Source organism: Festucalex cinctus, chromosome 1, assembly GCF_051991245.1.
Source record: "Festucalex cinctus isolate MCC-2025b chromosome 1, RoL_Fcin_1.0, whole genome shotgun sequence".
In the NCBI taxonomy this organism is placed as follows: Eukaryota; Metazoa; Chordata; class Actinopteri; order Syngnathiformes; family Syngnathidae; genus Festucalex; species Festucalex cinctus.
Window position 1 is genome coordinate 45,229,574 of NC_135411.1, and position 6,386 is coordinate 45,235,959.

The 6,386-nt window shown below is 38.1% G+C and overlaps 1 long non-coding RNA gene across 2 annotated transcripts; it reads left to right on the forward strand.

Moving 5' to 3' along the window:
- Positions 1-313: 313 nt before the first annotated feature.
- LOC144030995 (uncharacterized) lies at positions 314-2,305 on the forward strand. Of its 2 annotated transcripts, none has more exons than XR_013287405.1 (4): positions 314-430; positions 513-627; positions 868-893; positions 1,848-2,305. It is a non-coding gene; the product is annotated as an uncharacterized LOC144030995 (long non-coding RNA). The 2 variants fall into 2 exon arrangements; XR_013287417.1 differs by having other exon boundaries at positions 342-430; positions 496-627.
- Positions 2,306-6,386: the final 4,081 nt, after the last annotated feature.

Genomic DNA, 6,386 nt, shown 5'->3' on the forward strand with positions numbered 1-6,386 from the left:
TAAACACACAGACACCACTGACCCCTACTGGCATCTCAGACAACATATCCCTGCCTCTACAATAATAATAATAAAATAAATGAAAAATTAAAATAATGAAATTTAAACAATTAAAATGATTAAATTAAAATGTGGTTCAACAAAATTATTTTAACAACACATGAAATATAGCTGGGCAAAAATGACGGTACGCTTAGAAAAGATTGAAAATAATTTGACCATGCAGACATGTTCATTCTAGGCGTGTCCCCTGATTAGCATCACGGGTGCCTCCAAACTTGTAATCAGTCAGTCAGCCAATTGAAAAGTTGACAGATAGTTTGCAGTGCTGTTTGGTGATGGTGTGTATCACACTAAACATAGGCAGGAGGAAGAAGGCAAGACTTGTTGAAAAAATACAAAAAGAAAATTACAGACAAGCACATTAAAGGTAAAGGCGATAAGAACATCTCCAAGCAACTTGTTGTTACTCTGACTGTAGTTGCGCATATTCAGAAATTTAAGGTCCACAGGATGTAGTCAACCGGCCTGCTCGTGGCTGCATGAGGAAAATTGATGACAAACTGAAGAGGCACATAATACAAACAGTAACAAAGCAGCCCAGAACAACCTCCAAAGAAATTCAAGGTGAACGCCAAGATGATTGCACCATTCGTTGTTTTTTGTTGTTTTCATGGGAGCCCTACTTGGAGAGGGTTCTAGTGATGACCACTGAATCTGATGTTGTTGCTGTATGGAAGAATTCATGAATTCAGTATTTCAAGTCCACAGTGCTGCTCAAAATATCACTAAATATATATTTATTTATTTATTGTACATTATTTGAGCATGTTTCCTTTTTTTTCTTTTTCTTTTTTTTTTTTTAAGGGAAAATTCCAGACTTTAAAAACAAGGTATGTCTCAAAATGTGACTTTTTTTCACCAATTGTTTCCCCTCCACCTGCTCTTCTTCTTCTCCTTATCTGGGGTCGGGTCTGTTAGATTAGGACTCTTAACTCTTTGACTGCCAAAAACGTTTAATGACGTATTCTAAAATCCTAATGAATGCTGCCAATAACGTTAATTTACGTTTATTACTTTTTTTTCTCTCTCTCTCTCGCTCTCAATGGGCAGCGCAACGTCTTGTACTGCGCTGCCTTGTCACTAAACAAAAAAATATTAGTGTCAAAGTCACTGTTGTGCAAAAACATTTATCTTTTCACAAAAAGCTTGTTTTTCTCTTAATATTTTTGTATTTTTGCTTATGTCACTCCAATGACCTAATTTCAAATGGTGATTACTAAAGAACGGAATAAGGTAGAAACGTACTTTTTTTTTTTCTCATGAAAGAATGGAATCCAATCTTTCATATGGTATCTACCATATTTGTCATCTCACCGAACAATATTCTGTTTGCTTTGAAAGATGAGTGAAATGCTTCAAATTGGATGGATTTTTTGGATAACGTTTGGCAGTCAAAGAGTTAATGATTAGATAGGTGACTTGAGCTAGGCCGTTGTGTTGCTGTGACCTGTCCTGGTTTGGTGTCTTCCTATCTATCTGCACTCTGGCACACATTTATCCAGCAGAAGCCAGTTAAGACCATAAGGTCACACATTTATACATTGGCTAGGCTAGACCGTTCCCCGTGTGGGTGGACGGCCGAGGTAGTATAAGATTAGCGACCATTTTGAGTGGGGCAAGCCCTGTTCCGCGTTTAGCAAATAAGGCTCCACAGCTGTGTACTCGATCTTTCTGGCATCCAGTAAATAATTCACCTGAGAATATGCAGTCTCCTGGTTGTTATTATTCGTATAGCAAGCATTCAAGATAAAAGAACAGGTGAAAGTTCCTATCCAACTTGACAGGTCACTGCGGCAAAAGATTAAGAAGGGAAGCCCAGAGTTCCCTCTCCCCAGCTACTTTGTCCAGGTCATCCAGGGAGATCACAAGGCATTCCTAGACCAGCCGGTAGTCTCTTCATCATGTCCTTCATCATTCCTATGGCCTTCTCCAAAGGGCCTTCTCCTGGTTGGACGTGCCTGGAACACCTCACTAGGTAGGCATCCAGGAAGGATCCTAATCAGATGCCCTAGCCACCTCATCTGGCTCCTCTGAAGATGGAGGAGCAGCGGTTCTACACTTTTGACTCTGTCTATAAAGGTTGTATACAGAATTGTTGACAAATTTCTTTAAAGTGTATTCTGTAGTAATGAGTACTCTCTGACAAGAGCATTATGGTTGTGGGTCCTGTTCCAGCTGCGATAAAACTGGGACTGCCATGCATCTTGACGTCAAAACAGCTTAGACAGATGAAAGAACCAAAGTGACCAATAACAGACAGGGAAGGAGAGTTTTGGGAGTGATGCATGAATGAAACAATATGGAATGTACATAATGGAATTCAATAACAGCAACAATGTGGGAGGGGAGGTTAAGAAAAGCACAAAAATGAGAAAGAGGTGAATTGTTTTTATGGAGGAAAATATGTCTTACTGTTCCCGTCGAGCTGCTCTGCGTTAAGGGAATGACGATGTTAGCTGAATAAATGATTAACTACATCACAGATGCAGTTTTTATATGACCAATACATCTCTGCCTGGCTCACAGCACAATCCCGCACTTATGGAATGTGCCTAATCCATAACCATAACGCGGGTATGGCAGCATGGACGTATATATCCGGACATTTGCTCTGAATGATAATGCTCATTGCAGCTCACATATCACTGGCTCTACTATGTAATACCTGGCAACTATAGTAAGAATTACTTAAAGAGGGGAGGGGTGGGGGGATTTGAGGTATATTAGTATCTTCATCTTCATCATAAATTATAACCTTGTTAATTTTTAATTCATGCACAAGGCAAGAGCAGTAAAAGTGTACAAACTAATTAAATATGCAATGAAAAATGACTTTTCTCATTTACACACACCATGCTTTGTTCTCCGCTTCCGTTCAGAACCGTTCTAATGAGGACAAAGTGCTCCCTAGTTGAGCCACAATGGCTCCGCTCACTCTGACAACAACTAAAATGGCTGAATGGAAATGAGAGGGGCAGAGGAGGTCAGTCCCTCGCATCTATTCTCATATTACTGCACATGCACAACACGCAGCCACGCGCGCGCAAATGACGATTACACATTGAGGTGTCATAGATGCATAACGGTGACAGCCACCATCTCTCTTACCATCCTTCGCCCTAATATTAGCGTTTGAATCTACCTCCCTCTCTGTCGCTCACCCCCTCTCTGTCTCATCTCTTAATATTATCATGTGAATTGCCAGCAGGTGATGGGGTGTTGAACGAGGGATCAAATTTGGGAAATATATTAGGGAAAGTGGAATAACTGACCGCTAACCTTATTAGAATGTCCCCAGTAAAGGCAGGCAAATGGTAATGTATTTATTCACAGTTCTATTTATTTTGCTGTTACATCATGATGATAAGACAGGCATCACATTACAATCAGCAGACCATATAGCATTTGAATTTTAGGAGTATACATATATCATTGTCAGAGAAGTAATTAAATCGTTACGAGTACTGCTGTCCATTCTTTTAGACCTGTTGTTAATTTGTTAATTCCTTTATTCAGATTATAGATGCATTTTTTTTTCCTAAGAGAGGAAAAATCTCTTAGAGATGCATTTTTTAAAATCATATAAAAATATATAAAACTGTATTAACTGTAGATGATTGTTTTTGTACACAAATATATTCATGCAAGTCGTTTGATGAAGGACTTCCAATGTAGATTTTTGTTGCTTTAATGGGAAGTTTTAGAAAAAATTTAAAAAAAAATTAACGCTCCACTAATGAAAATAAAGGCATACATGGATTGTAGTTTTGACCACTTTTACAATCAAATGCCACTGTAAGCAGATACAGCATGGGTCTCAAACATTTTCTGTGGGGGTCACTGGGTGTGTCTGGGCCAGATCAAGTATTCCTCAAAAAAATAATGATGCTGATTATTAGTAGTCAAGGAGGCCGATAACTGCTATTTGGAACATTTTTTTGCAAGCGATATATATATATATATATATATATATATATATATATATATATACATATATATATATATATTGGCCTCAATATTTAAAAGTAATACAAATTCCCAACACTGGATTTCGTTGAAGTGCCTTTTAGTTTATTTGCAACATGTTATTATTATTATTTTTTTATCTTACAAAATAGTCAAATTTGTTTAAAAAAAAAAAAAAATCTAACAAAAGGCAGAGAGCTTGCAGGCTACGAAACATGACCTATAAAGTTAAATGATAATGTCAACAAATAAATAGTTCCCGAAGGTTTTCACAAAATTTCTTTTACTTATCACTAATTATCTTTATTACAAAAAAAACAAAAACATCCACAACCCAGCTACTAGCCAGCAGGTCATCTGGGTGAGGTGATAGCAGTGAACTTAACATTTTAAAATAGCCCAATTTTTAAATTGATTGCATATTGGCCATTGGATTTTAAAAAGTGACCAGTGCTGATATGTGTCAAAATGCCAAAGTGCTGCCCTGATAATCGTCACGGCCTATAATCACTCCAAAAAAGTACAGCAAATCCAATCTTTATCAATAACAGTTCAGAACATGAATGGTTCTGCAGAACGTGACCCAGACTGGTGACCTGGTCTGCTCTTCCATCTCCTTAATACTGTACATATGTCTAGTTGAGGAATGAAATCTGATTTCTTGAGCACTGCAAGTTTCTCTGTGAATTGAAGACATGGCGAGGCGTCCCTTTTTTTATTTTTATTTTTTTTTAAATCTGGAAACTGATGCCCTAACCACCTCATCTGGCTACTCTGAAGATGGAGGAGCAGCGGTTCTATATCTAAATTTATATATGAATATATGGCACAATATTAAAAATACCTGTTGTATTTATGAATGGAGTTGTATAATAAGCCAAAACAAGTCACTGCAAAGTGCAACCTCAATCAAACAGAATATTATCTTTGCAAAAGCAACAAGCCTTGATATCCTAATGATGTCCACATGATCAAGATCACCAAATGCTAAAAATGTTAGTGATGTCATGTTTAGTGTTACAGCCATACTATTTTCTGTTTTAAATATTATAATATAACAAGCCGAAAGTCATTTGTAGTTTATTTAATTCAATATTTTTCTCAAATGGCATTTTTAGTTCCTTTTCAATGGTACAGCAAAGTGTATTGCACATGAAGATAAATGGATTTAGCAGGCAAAGAAATGTCACTGCCCTTAATTAATTCTGACTCTCAAAAACACAGAAGACCAAGAAAGCACTTTTAAACGGTGTTGTAATTGATATCTTATGGTTGCAAAATGATCCGTTTTGAGTCCCCGTGTCTGTATTTCTGTTGCTTTTTGTCTTTGACTCAGAGCAGTGCTAGTGAGCGATGGAGAAATCATAGAGCCATCAAAGCTCACCGGCTAGAGGAAATCTCTTCATTTGCAGCCTGCAAGCTTGACACCTGAGCTCCAGGCTCCTGCATGTTCTACTCCCTTTGCTGGGCCACACGTGCATGCGTGTGCGTGTGTGTGACTGATAGTCAGCGATCCCAGCTTCCCAGCAGGTCTGTCGTTAAATTGTCTCTGTGTGTTTTACAAGTGTGCGTGTGTGTGTGTGTGTGCGAGGCACTTGAGGGCTGCGGGCCTGTGCCCCATCCATCAGTGTTAAGATGGCATATTACTGTTAATGAATGATATTTGTGTTCAGCGTGTATGTCAGAAGGAAGGACCAGTGTGGCAAAACAAGCCCTCCCCAATCACCTCTCCTCCAGCCTTCTCATCTTCCTTGTCATTTGCTCCCATTTTGCATTTTAGGAAGTTATTCCAGCTGAGACACAAATGGAATATGGGCATTAAAAAAAATACTGTTCATTTTAGTGTCATATTACTGATGTAAACATGAATGCTTTAAAGAGTAGAACATAGCCTACATATCTCCTTTTCTATTTTATTTTCTTGAATGGAAGATACACTGCAAACAATTACGTATGACGTATTCTCATCGCCTCATATTCTTGCAGCAACGTTTCACAAGACAATACATACATTTTCCAAATTAAAAATAGTTGAGTTTCTTTAAAGCTTGCCCACTCATTAATTGTGAAATTAAACAACCCATTAAATCGTTTGTTATCTCCATAGTTGTGAAAATGTGCCTGTCAGCAAGTCGTTAGAAATTACCGCTCCCAGACCGTTCCTCTGCCCATGACTTGTAGGGTAGGCTGGGCAAAGATCCTCCACTTTCAAGCAACAGCCGGAGTCCACTGTATGCCCCGCATGCATGGATCAGCGCATTCATTAATAAGGACATGTTGTGCGGTATATGAAAGGCTGCCTCCACAAGTAAAAATGTTTTTTATTGTCTTTACAACTTGTCTTTTTTTGTTTTACT